We start from the raw sequence: 13,690 nt of genomic DNA on the forward strand, positions 1-13,690 counted from the left end.
GTCATGACTGCAAGTAAATGTGGAGTTTGCTGCCTGCTGGTTTTAGTGGAGGTGTGGCTTCCTTCTTGATGGTTCCTTGACCAGACACATAGATAAACAACATTTATATACCATTCAAAAGAAATTTTTTTAAAAAAAACTAGGAAGGAAAGAAAAATACTAGGATATACCAGTCTCTAACAGCTAATAATCAGATAAACAGAAATCAACACCAGGCAAATAGTCAGGTGGAAAACAATCTCTAATGAAGGAACCATCAAGGACTGCTCCTCTCCCTCCCTCCCCCCAAAAATTCTGTCAAGTCAAGGTATTATATATAACTTGCAGTGAAGATGTTACCTAGTTGAGCAATGAAATGTCTGGAAGCAAACAACCAAGCGTAGATACTACTAAGAAATCTACACTCAAAAGTGTATTGGATGCCTTTTGCGCAATTATTTTCTCTCAGCTTAACTGAACATGCAAGGCTGAAGGGATCTATCACAGAGAAACATGCAGGAAGAAATGTGGATTCCATTCTGAGGTTCATTGGACAGAAAGTGGAACGAAGAAAGAAAATTAAATTTTATATATGCTAATTTCTTTCTTATAAAATGTGATAGAGATACATTGAATAAATAAGATATTAAAATAGAACGGGAGGTGGGGCTTTGTGCCTTTGAGTCAATGTTGGCTCTTGGTGGCTGCCTGGACTAACCATGTTTAAATAAATACAGCGTATCTCTAGAGAGGAAATGAGAGGTAATTCCAGCTCTGTTAAGTTCTGTTCAAAACTGAATTGAGTGAAGCAGAGATGGCCTTTAAGGAAAAATGAGAAGACCAGAAAAGAAGAAAAACAGATCAAAAGTACTAGATGGTTTTCACATCATTCAAACAATAGAACTAATTTATTTGATCTGGAGGCATTTGTCTCCACCACTGATTGCACACCACATTCAAGGTAGCACTTCAAAGGCAAACTTATTTTGTCTATCATAGAGCTGGAAGGAATTAAATTAGTTGGATTAATCCATGGTTCAGCAGTAAAACACTGGAAAATTTGTATTAGGAATGAATGAATGAATAATGAATGAATGAATAATTAATGCATGGGTGGATGGAGTATAATTTTAGAATTGGAAATATTTCTCTTTGGAATCATCTGTACCATTTGTATTTTTATTAATATGGTTATGGGGGAAAATAAAGCCAAACAACAACAAAGAAAATTCCAGAAAATTGCTGCTTTGTAGAGTTTCTGACATGGTAGATTTAATCTTTCTTTGTGGCTATTCCCATTCCTAGATTTCATTTTTCCACCCCATCTTTTTTTATTCAGTTCTTTTCTGCCAACAGCTACTGCAGTTTGCTGACACGTCAGACAAGTCAAAGGAAGCTGTTGGTTTAACAGTGACCAGAACAGGCCTTTTATCAGGATGACACATGTCAGCACCTTCAACTGTCCCAAAGGGGGAAGGGATGCTTCCAGGCCATTCCCAAGCACTCTTTAAACCATCTTGAGTTTGGAAAAAGAGGAGAAGGAGGAAGAGGAAATTAAGGAGAATGGTGAAGTTGGGTTGATAGTCTACATCCACATCCTCTCTTTTTTTCATAGAAAATACCTCAATTAATCCACTAGTACTTAATTTTGCTCTTTATAGAATGATTTATAATACAACCCAACCCAGTGGTTAATCATGGTAATAACTATTTGCAAAATTAGTGAGCCCGGTGGACCACACCAGTGCCTTTCAACCATTTATCTTGTATTAAATGTAGTAGAACGAATTTTGTGCATAGTGGCATGAACCTGAATTCAGGCCTGCATCTCATACTAAAGATTGTCCTCTCTTTTTTTTTTCTTATTTAAACATAAAACACACTTCATGCATGAGTATGCACACGCACACACACTTACATGACATTCCATCCGGTAATAGATTCCAGACAACTGTGCTGAGTGATTCCAACAAACCATGGGATATTTCCCAATTTTATTCCATTGCCTTCACCTAATGAGAGTCAATCCAGGTGAGAAAGGTGAAGGGAAAAATAATAATCTGTTTCATGCTACTGATGTAGCATTGTCCGTGAAGAAGGCATCTCCAACCCTTGCCCAATATAGCATGAGGCTGAAGAGATAAAGAAATACAGTTCTCCATCTGTCTCCCTCCAGTAACCTTCTAGAAGCACACCAAACATCTGTCTGCCATTTAACGTCTTCACTTTCCCCCCAGTCAAGTTCCAGCTTGCTATCCTAAGAAAAGTTTGCCCTCTAGTTTCTGTTCTGCCCTCTTACCTTCAGCAGTAAAATGATGCTTCCTGGGCTGCTGCTATGCCTGCAAGCAGAAACGTTCTTCTTCATCCACCTCTGTCTGAATCTCAGAGTAACTGGGTCTCCTTTCTTCTTTCTCGCTCCCTCCTAGTTGTTTGAGCTGGAGCAGAGGAAGGAAGAGTGGGGGGGAGGGAGGTGAGAGGAGAGGGAGGAGAAGGGCCGAGCTGAAACTTTAAACAGCACAGAGGCCCTTTTCTTTTGCAGCATATGGTATATTTCGCCCATACTGAAGACATTAGCCATTTATATTTTGAAAGGGCTTACTTCAAAAGTGTACATGAAACCCATGCTTAGCTTTCTGAAAACACACTCTGGGAAGGGTTAGGATCTCTGGCAAAGCCAAACAGAGAAGAGAAAACTGGCCAGCCCTGAGATGCTTTGAACGCTAACAGAAACATTTCTTCTTTTGAATTCCAGGGCTGCATGTGTTCAGTTTTATAACAAGCTTTGGAGGATGATCCATGTTAACAAGTTTCCTTATTGCTCATTTGGCCCAGAATCTCAGTTCCAGATGCTTTCCAACAAGGGCTGGTTCTCACTATAGATTTCTGGTTCTAAGAAGGGGGTCCTATTTTCCACTCCCCACCTCACTAAGTCCATGGAACTGATGGTGTTCCAATCAGCTGTACATATCTCCAGAGCTGTGGGAGGGGTGTGTGTCAAAACCCGGACTCAAACAGACATGATGCAGTGGCAAAGATAAGAAATGGAAACATCTGGCAATAATTTAAATATATGAATATTTGCCTTGAATCCCGAACCCCTTCAAAGCCTACCCTTTACTCCTGCTCTGGCCAAAGAAACTATTTGTAAGAGTCTAACAATGTCCACCATATTCAATTCCTAAACAGCTCTATTTTTTTTAAGCAACAGATTCTTAAGGGCCTTTTCATACTATTGCTAGCTACTCATTCCTGAGTTAGCAGAAACATAACATTTGTTCTCATGCTCCGTGGCTGATTCCAACCCTGCCTCAGTTCTCAGTCACTGTAAATCACCCAATTTCCCTCTGTCATAATATTTGATCAAGATTTTAGATGCTTTAAGGGTGCTCTTGAATGTTATCAGAAAATTGAGAAAACACTATTGTATCACTGATACGGTAAAGCTAAAAACAAGTTAAGCCTCTTTCATTCATCGGGACAAGAGAGAAAAAATGTCATAGAACAAGGCAGGAAAAAAGATGTTTCGAAGGCATGTTTTCCTCAGTGGTTAGATTCAAATAGGGAAAGAACTTAAACACCCATATTGTAACAGCGAGGTGTGTGCATTTCTAATGTTAATACATATATATTTCCTTGGTCCTTTATTTCAGCTTTGTATGCATATGTACCTTTGAGGCATTGTTGACTCCTGGCATATGCCTGGACTGGTCCCTGCAGTTTTCTTGGCAGGATTTTGGTTTCAATATCCAAGACAAAATTTGCTGATCTTTGGAAGACAGGTGTGATCCAGGTGTAGAATTTACCAGACCATCAGGAAAAGCCGATTGATAGAAATCAACCAAAACAAATGATCTAAGCTGCAACATAATGTCCTGTATTAGCAACAGCCCAAGTGGTTCAACCCATAGGACAGAATCAGATCCTTGTAGAGTTAGGATGGGCTAACTAATTCAGGTTATTGACTCCATCCCACCAGTGAAGGCAGGCATCCAAATGAAGGCATTCCAGACAGAGGGTTTGATGAGCTTTCACTTAAATACATTCTGCAAAGGGGACCCCATCATCTCTGGGTAATTGGATCCACCACTATCAAATTGCTTTTACTGTTTACAGCTCACAATTTATCAATTGTACATATGGGAAGTATTAAGGGAGAGGATCAAGCTACATGTTGCATGAATGCATGAGTTACAGGGTGCAGCAGCAAGCCCCGTATTTGTTTATTTAAACTTTTAATAAATATCAGCAGTATATTGCAAATGGATGCTATTGCAAAAGGAGACACATAGACACCGGCACCCTTCTTAAACACTCATATAGGTTGGTTGGAATTTTAGGAATAAAATTCCCACAGTAAGGAAGGTTTCTTTAAAAAAAAACCTTTGCTCTGCAGGCGTGCTCTTGAAAGCTTAAAAAATTAGGATCAGCTGCACAGTAACATAATAAACAGAATATGTAGTTAGTCCTGAGTTTCAAATTTGTATGGTAATGGATAAATCCACAGCTGTCAACTCAGAACATATGGGCACTAAATCATTCAAAAAAGAGAATTCAACCACAAGCAAATAATTCAAACGACAGGCAAAACTTATGGTATTAAAGAGCAGCTTAGCCACAGACTAGCAATTGTCATCAGAAAATGTGGTTTCAGTGTAGACTTGATTTCCTTTTATGAATAGGGAAACTTGCATGAATGATTGGGGCATTAGACTTGGATCAGGTTCAAATTCAGTCTTGATTGTGGAAGCGCAGTGGGAGACTCTAGGTCAGTTACTCTCCCACAGCCCAAGCTATCGCCGAGAGTTATGGTTGAGAAAAATGGCAGAAAAGAGTATATATCATCTTGAGCTCCTGAAGAAAAGACATGATGTATAAATCTTAACAGACCAAATAACAAGGCACATAGAAATTGTCAAGTGAGGAGTTAATGTATTTCAGTTTCACTTAACAATGGACATCTTCCCGTGTTTCTCACAACTGCATACATATTAGAGATGTAAATGTATCCCCTGTGCTGATGCACTTCCAAATCTACTTTATCTACCACTGATGTCAAGAAATCCCAAAAGCTATCCTTCAGTTTGCTAATGTATCTGCCAAGATAAGGGGGAAGGCAGTTCATAAGTTAGACAGGTTGAAACAAAAACAGCCCTCCTCATCCTCACTACTAAAGATAGATTAAAGTGAATACCAAGATGTTAAGGGTTTTCCTCCTGTGACTTTAACAGATAAAATCAAACTATATGTTCCTTATAACTTTAATTCCATGCCAAGGAAAGCTTCTGCAAAAAGCAGCTGGCTTATTCAAAAAGCTGGTAACTACCAAGAAATTTGCTGACTTATTTTCAGAAGGCTTTGCTGGGTGCCAACCTTGATTGACCATGCCATCATGAACTTTGTGAGCTGCCCAGAGTTTGGTCCAAGATGGGTGGCAATTAATAAATAAGCAAATCAGTTAACCAGGAACCTTTTGGAGTTCTATCTTCAACCCTAAGAAAGTTGTGGAGCTGAATACAGGTTCTCTGTATTAACTGTGGACTCTATTATGCTTGCACTTAATTCCTATTTCAAGTAATACATGTTTGTCTGAAGTGACAATTGTGGTTGGGAGCTGTGAGGCCAGTCAAGTGCTACTTTTTTAAAAAAGAGCTATGAAATAATAGCACGTGACAAGATGTTCTGGCAGTGTTGCCTTTATGGGAAGGGGAGCAGAAAGGCCAGGAGCTAAAAAAAAGGGGGGAGGGGAGGACGCAAGAGTTTCTGCCATTGAGAAATCAGCTCATCTACCTGCTCTCTCAAACTTCAGCTTATCAGGAAAAAAATTGTTGTTGAAAGGAATTTTCAATACTCAGCAGCAAGAGACAGAAATAAATAAGTTCAGGTTTCAACCTTGGTTGACATTGTGCGATAACAGAGGTGTGGAGTTGGTCTTGAATTGGTGCATAATCCTTGGGTGCAGGAGTCCAATGGAACAGTAAAGACAGAGCAGAAGGATAATTCTACACCAACATTTCCATCTCCTAAACATTCCCCTCCAAAGCAATTTTTGGAGTAGCCCATCATTAATCTTATACTGCTGTCCCAAAACCACAAGCTGAGTTTGCTAGCATTTCCTCCCTGGAGATTACTCACTAATCCCACCACAGGGTTATGCGCCCTGTCTGTCTTTGCCTTGCCCACTTGCCAACCATGTAAAGCTGAAAAATTTTAGGGAGCAAAATCTTGTGTGTTGAGTTTTAAGATTGTGGGCAGCTGAGCTGGAAGAAAATCAGTTCAAGGATGATGCCAGTGTGCCCAAATCTGAAGCAAAAGTGCTCAAAGGGTCTTCAAAATATTGAAATGTCCATATTTTTCATATTTTACCAGTGAGACATTCCTGTGTTCTATCCAGGACAAACAGGCTGTATCCATTAATACAGATCTGACATTTTAAAAAGCACATATGCACACAAAAACAATATTCAAAACCTCCAGGGAAAGCACTGAAAGTACACTACAGGTTTCCATATGAGCATTTATTCTATAATTTCTCCACCCAACTCATTCACAGAATTTTATGAAGAATCCAGATGTCATTATTAACTGTATTTGATTGGTACCACTAGAAACCATCAAGAAAATGCCCTTGCTCTTAATATGAAAGCAAACAACAACTAGAGATAAGGACAAGCTATGATCCATTAAGAAATTCATTTAGCTCTCTTCTACTTTGAACTGAACTGAACCAGAGTAGATATACTGCAAAATAAATCTATTGTGACAGTGTGCAATCAGCAACAATTCTTCTGGGGAAAGGTGCTGTTGAGTTTGTCAAAGTGTGAATCACCTGCATTTTGGTGTCATTAGATCACATTTATTACACTCCCAGTCATCCCTCAGCCATGTTTAGATACCTCAGGATAATATTTTCGGCATATAAGATGAGGTGAGTTGGTAGAGGAACTTATGAAAAGTTAAGATGTAATAAATATTTTATCAGACAACTCTTTGTTATTAACATTTTTTTAAACTTTCGGTCAACAAGTGTCCTTAATATGCTGAAGTTTCTGAATGATTTAGGACCCGGGTGTCAAACTTGATCGCATCACGGGCTGGATCATGATGTATTGTGACATTTTTGCCTTTGTGGAGCTGGGGTGGGCGTGGCCTGCATGTGATGTATCCAGTCCATGGGCTGCCAGTTTGACAGCCCTGATTTAGGAGGTGGTGCCAATTAAATTCCTAAATAATTCCCTGTGCTTAGAACTACAATTCCCAGTGCTATTCCAAGCAGATGCATATAGCAGGTTTGTCATGAGCCAACACAGGTTGGTTGGAAAAAACCCCTGTAAATCAGGGGTGTCAAACTTGCGTTCCGTGGGCTGGATGCATCATGTGCTGGCCACGCCCCACCCCCAGTTTAGCGAAGGGGGTAAAAAGTCATGATACGTCACATGATGACAATGTGATGCAACGAGTTTGACACCTCTACTGTAGATCTTTTTCTGATAATTTTTCCAGAAAGTGCCTTCCAAACAGTGTTTGCCATTCAGCTAGTCAGTGTAGTAGGAGCAGAATTTTGTAGGGCGTATATTCATGGTCATTGACTAATTGCAAACCAAATAAAGAGAAAATTCTTTCTAAAGTGATTGCCAAGGACAACTGCATCACTACCCAAAAGCTGCCTGCATAACATTCATGCATATGGCTAGACACACCACATTCACCATGGAGGCTACTCAAAGGCAATGTTTAAAGTAGCTGATGTCTGTAAATGTGATTATCATCCAATACAGATGCTTGCTTTGTCTCTGCATGTCTCAAGTCTTCTGATGAATGTTAATAGCACTCCACTGGATGCAAGACAGCACTTCAGATATCCTCCAAATGTTTTGAGTGCTAATGATCAGTGTTCCTACACTTGGCTCCTGGTTCTAATGTGGTTTACATATTTTAAAAAAAAGAGCTGGGTGGTCTCCCACTCAAGTTGTATTCATACATATTGTACTGTGATCATGCAATTTGGAAAGATGGGTTGCCTTTGATTAACAGCGCTTTAATCTTGAAGCTTAAACATTGCTGCAGGCCCGGAATGAAGTTAGATTGACAAGGTGAAAGTGGGGGGATTCCTGGCATCATCATCATTATAGAATGTGTTGCAAAATAAAATTAAAAAGCAGCAATGTGACATGGTTTTCTAAATAGAAAGAGTTATAGAACTTGAAGGCACAGCTTTCTGGTTGTCCAATGTATTTTGTTAAAAGGAATTGCATCCGATAGAAACAATATTGCTATTAGGCTGCCAGTTGTAAGATTTGTCTGAAGGTACATGATAGAAATGCATTTCATAAAATGAAGCAAAAACAGATCAGAACAATGCTGTAACCAAAGCTTAGATATATGTCAACCACTCACATTTTTAATATATTAAAATTGCTCACATAGAAGATGTGACTTCCTGGTATTGTTTCTTTCTTTTAGGTTGATTTAGATCATTTGTTCCAGGGAAGCTGACCCAATTAGCACAAAAAAGATCACATAATACATTGAAAGAAGTTTGTTTCAGTTCTGTGCCTTTCCATCTGTATTGATAGCCAGTTAAATGCAGTTTATTTATATTAAATCGCCTAAGCAGTGCTTCTCACAAAGATAGATTTAGGCTGCTGTGATGTTTCTTTTTTCTTTCTGACTGAAGCCAGGTCTTTGCCATAAAAATACTAATAAGTTGTTCAGCATTTGTAGACCCTATGTAACCCAATTTATAAAACTCTTGAGCTTTTTTGGGAGAAAAAAAAAATTCACTGTCAGGTAAGGTTCTCGTTCAGAGTATGTATTAGAATTCAGGGGTGACAAAATGGCGGCCTGTGGTCTGGATGTGTCATACGGAGGCATCAGTGGGATCCTACCTGTTCCACTACCAGTTCGGTGATCATGTGTGCGTGCGCGTGCACACCTAACATGAGCACACCTAACACGCATTCACCTAACACGCATGCACCTAACACGTGTGCACCTAATGCAGGCCCGCAGCTTTCCACACCACAATCAGCTGAGAGGATAAAGAAGAGAAAAGTGCAGCGGCCGATGGGAGGACTGATCCTGTGCTTTTCTTTTCTATCTCCTCTCAGCTGATCATGGGAGGCTTTTTTCCCGCCTCTCAGCTTGTCAGAGGCTTTTTTTTTTTTTACTACCGGTTTGGTCAAACCAGGCCAAACCGGTAGCATACCACTATTGCACGCGGGCCACATCCACCCCAGCTCCACAAAGGGGAAAAACATCATGATACGTCAGCTTATGACAGCAATGTGACACTGTGAGTTTGACACACATGTATAAGATGCTGCCGTTGCAAAGAGTTGTGGGTTTGCATTTTAGATTCCTCCATCGGCTGCTTGCAGCAGTCTCATTCATACTTCAAGATGCTCTGGTTGTCTAATTGGCCTTGCATATGGAACCAAGAGCCTTTTTCAGAAAGCCAGTATAGAGAGTCCTTGACTTACGACCACAATTGAGCCCAGTTGTTGTCGCTAACTGAGACATTTGTTGAGAGAGTTTTGCCTCATTCTACCACCTTTCTTCCCACACTTGTTAAGTATATCACTGCAGTTGTTAAGTTAGTAAATCATGGTTCTTAAGTGAATTGACTTTGCTTGCCAGAAGGTCACAAAAGGTGATCACATGACCTTTGGACACTGCAACTGTCATAAATATGAGTCAGTTGCCAAGAGTCTGGATTTTGATCATGTGACCATGGACACAGTTGTGTGAAAAATAGCCAGAAGTCACTTTTTTCAACGTTGTTGTAACTTCAAACGAGCCCTAAACAAACGGTTGTAAGTCGAGGACTATATGTAATGATTTTCAGTGCAGCAGCTTTTGCACTGGTGGCTGCAAACTCATTGGCTGCAAACTCATTAGCTTTCAATAGGTTTCCAAGTATAACTTTGAGTGTATGGTCCCACAAGATTCATAGCCCTGCCCTATTGAGGTTTGTAAGTCAAAACTAGCACTTTAAGTTATACTTGGAAATCTATTTATTTGAGTGCAGAGTTATAGGTTTCTCAGATTGGAAAATGAAAGGGGTTGGGTGCTAAAAGCCCTGCTTCTCTATTGTTGCTCCAACCCGGAGAAATACTTGATTTGTAGTCCTGGGATGCAGATAGTTCAGAGGTGGTATTCAGCAGGTTCTGATCAGTTCTGGAGAGCTAGTAGCGGAAATTTTGAGTAGTTCAGAGAACCAGCAAATATCACACCTGACTAGCCCCGCCCCCACCTATTCTCTGCCTCCCGAGTCCCAGCTGATCGGCTGGATCTTCTTCGGTTGCCCTGCAGAGGAGAAAGGAGCTGGAAAGCAGGTTAGTGGGGTGGGGAGAGAATGAGATTTTGCAGTAACCTTCCCCTGCCTCACCCACCAAGCCACGCCCACAGAACTGGTAGTAAAACATTTTTAATCCCGCCACTGAGATAGTCCTCACACTAGTTACCTTTTAGAAAGCAGGGAAAGATGGCTTTTTGAACTGGCCCTTGGAGACTAACACACTTAGCTTCCAATCCAGTCAGCAAGCGGCTGTTTTAAATTTTACCTATTTTGTTTTATAGTTGTTGTGATATTTGTTTCATTGTTTTATCATTTGATTTTTGGACCTCTAGATCAGGCATCAAACTCACAGCATCATGGTGTCGTCACGCGACATATCAGGACTTTCTCCCCTTTGCTAAACCAGGAGGGGGCGGGGCCAGCACGTGACACATCTGGCCCATGGGCCATGAGTTTGATACCCCTGCTCTAGATTGCTATAATTGGAACAATATAGAAATAATGGAAACAAGCAGATGTGCTATTGTGCAATTTAAACTTTCCTCACAAGATGACCTGACTATACATGTCACTGCTGCCAATGTGCTAAGACCACCAGCTCAATCATTAATCAGAATAAAGCTGGAAAGGATCTTGGAGGTCATCTAGTCCAACCCACTGCTCAAGCAGGAGACTCTAACATTTCAGATAGGTGGCTGTTCAGTCTTTTCTTGAAAACCTTCAGTGACGAAGCCCATACAACTTCCGGAGGCAAGTTGTTCCACTGTTTAATTGTTCTAACTGTCAGAAAAAATTATCCTTAGTTGTAAATTACTTCTCTCCTTGATTAGTTTCCATCCATTGCTTCTTGTCCTGCCCTCAGGTGCTTTGGAGAATAGCTTGACTCCCTCTTCTTTGTGGCAGGCCCTCAAATGCTGGAATACTGTTATCAGGGGTGGGATTCAATTTTTTTAACAACCAGTTCTGTGGGCATGGCTTAGTTGGTGGCTGTGGCTTGATGGTCATGTGACTGGGTGGGCATGGCCAACTCGACATCACTCATGTCAAGGGGTGCTTCTCCTCACCTGGCTTCTCATGACAGTGGGGATGCTGCAACAGTCATAAGTGTGAAAAATGGTCATAAGTCACTTTTTTCAGTGCCATTGTAACTTTGAATGGTCACTAAATGAACTGTTGTAAGTCAAGGATTACCTGTACAAAAATACAAAAAGCTTCTTTGCTTACAAAAAGCTGCCCTAAATACCAATCATTAGATTAAAAATACCTGCAAGCCAGAGTTACAAATCAGACAGGGTGCCAGAGCACCTTGAGGAATGAAAATAGTTAAAATGCAGTGATAACTATCAGCAGCCAACTCTTGCTCATAAAGTGAAACCCTTTAGCAGGCAGGTCATTTAAGCTCTTCAGAAAGAGCACACCCAGGAGAAGCAATCCTTAGATCCATTTGTACCACTTAAAGATACCAGCTGGTCTCACTCACCTCACAAGATATCGTAAGGAAGTCATCCAGATTTAAGGAAAGGTCACATGCTCCCCAGAAAGGCAGTAAAAAAAATCAGTGCCAAGCTCGCATCCTGCCTCTTCAAAGTACACTCCAAAGTACAGTGCCAGATACCACTAAAGCAGTGAGGGAAGACCCCCTCCCACATAGAAAAAAAAACATGAGGCAGAAAAAAAAATCAAACAACACAAATAATTAAGTCAAAACAGTAGCTGTTGCTTGTTGAAGCTGAATAGAGAAAATTATCCCATCAATAAACACAGGATTAAACGTCACCAAGCACAGAATTAACCTTCACCAAAAATCAGTTTTAGACCAAAACTCAGAAAGGGTATGTAAACTCATATTGGAATGTCAATCTTTCTAGCCAGCCAAGAAGCCTTGCTGAATGTCACTCATCTTGGTTCCCTGTTATTAAAAGCTTCTTTCTGACAGCTCTGCTTCCTTATTCAATTATTTCTTCAAAGTGATGATTGTCCAGGGAAGTATTTCCTCCCAACAGCAGTGTAAAAATCTTAAAACAACCCTTCCCCTTTAAGAAAGTCAAGCTCCAGAAGCTCTGGAGACAGGAAGTCTAGCTGTACTGACAAGAATGTAATAAGGGTGGAAAAAAAACAAAAGGAGATTACTTCTAACTACCAGTTCTCCGAATTGCTTTAGACTGTTAACAAGGGGTTCTATAGAACCGGTAGAATCCCACCCCTGCCTCTAGTCCTTCTTTTTTCTAGGTTGGCCATACCCAATTCCTGCAGCCATTTCTCATATGTTTTTGTCTCCAGACCCTTAATCATCTTAGTTGCTTTCTTTGCACTTTTTCCAAATATTTTCCAAAAGTTTTTTCCAAAGCTCCTTTCCTGCATTATCTATATTGTCTTGGTAATATATGCTGTTCACAATATTTTCTCCAGACAGGAAAATCATCATCCAGAGGGCACATCCATCTGTATTTGTATTTCTTTCCTTACGTCTAGCTTTTATTAAAGATGTGAAACAGCAAGAAAAACATTTAAATATTACAGATTTGAAAATAGATGAGAAAATACAAATTTCAGAATATGCACATACAGGCACACATTCATTAAATGATAAAAAAAAACAACATTCTTTTTCTTTCTTTCTGAATACTATGTTTCTCATAAAAGATATTCAATTTAGGAACATGAAATTGACAAACATAAGGCTCTGGTTTATATCTAGAAGAATATCGAATTTGGAGAAGGTTGAATTAAATTTGGCCAAAGCTTGACGGTTTAAAAAGTGACATGGGGCCAGGAGGTCTGGTTAGTGACCAGATTTGGAAAAGAGAAAGAAATATTTACTTACATCGGGTCCATTTACATTTCTGTTCTGTTTAAACAGTCAGTAGGTTTCAGGCAAATGACATTACATAAAAGCCAAAATGTAACAATGTCGGGAGGTTGTGTGTTTGGGGTTTGCTGTTTCAACTATCACTCCACCGTGTGAATTTGGAAAAACTTCTGCTTCTTAATTTCTGAATAGCTGAGAAAAAACAGGTCCTGCACAGCTGCAATTCAACATGAACCAGAAAGTTATCCCATTTGGGTAGTTGCTGGAGCTCCAATGTGTCACTATTCTTAGCCCTTCTAATCGGTTTCTCACTACAGTCCTTTACAAAAATCCCAATGAATAAAGTACCTGCTCCTTTCTTAGCCTCTGGTCTCTTGCGGGCAATCCCAACTCTGCATAATTTATGTTCCGTCTGATTTTTTTTTTCACCCATCGCTTCCTAAACTTCCCTTCAGTCTCCCTTTTGTTTCTTCTACTGTAAAAATATGAATAGTTTATAGCACAAAATGGAATCTAAATATGTGCAGTGGAATGAGTTCCTAAGGTGAAATGATAGTTGTCTCAACTCTCTTCTCCTAGAAATCCACTGACCGTCATCTTGCCTT

The 13,690-nt window shown here is 40.0% G+C and overlaps 1 protein-coding gene across 1 annotated transcript in view; it reads right to left on the minus strand.

Annotated features, from left to right (window-relative positions):
- The window catches only part of SYNPO (synaptopodin), an 83,988-nt gene extending 81,572 nt beyond the window's left edge, over positions 1-2,416 (minus strand). Inside the window, exon 1 of the mRNA XM_026685087.2 lies at positions 2,279-2,416. The gene's annotated coding sequence lies outside the window, so the exon portion shown is untranslated. The remainder of the gene's footprint in view (positions 1-2,278) is intronic.
- Positions 2,417-13,690: the final 11,274 nt, after the last annotated feature.

The sequence above is a fragment of the Notechis scutatus genome, chromosome 2 (assembly GCF_049901735.1).
Source record: "Notechis scutatus isolate UNSWTSFEM ecotype Mainland chromosome 2, rNotScu1.2, whole genome shotgun sequence".
Classification (NCBI taxonomy): domain Eukaryota; kingdom Metazoa; phylum Chordata; class Lepidosauria; order Squamata; family Elapidae; genus Notechis; species Notechis scutatus.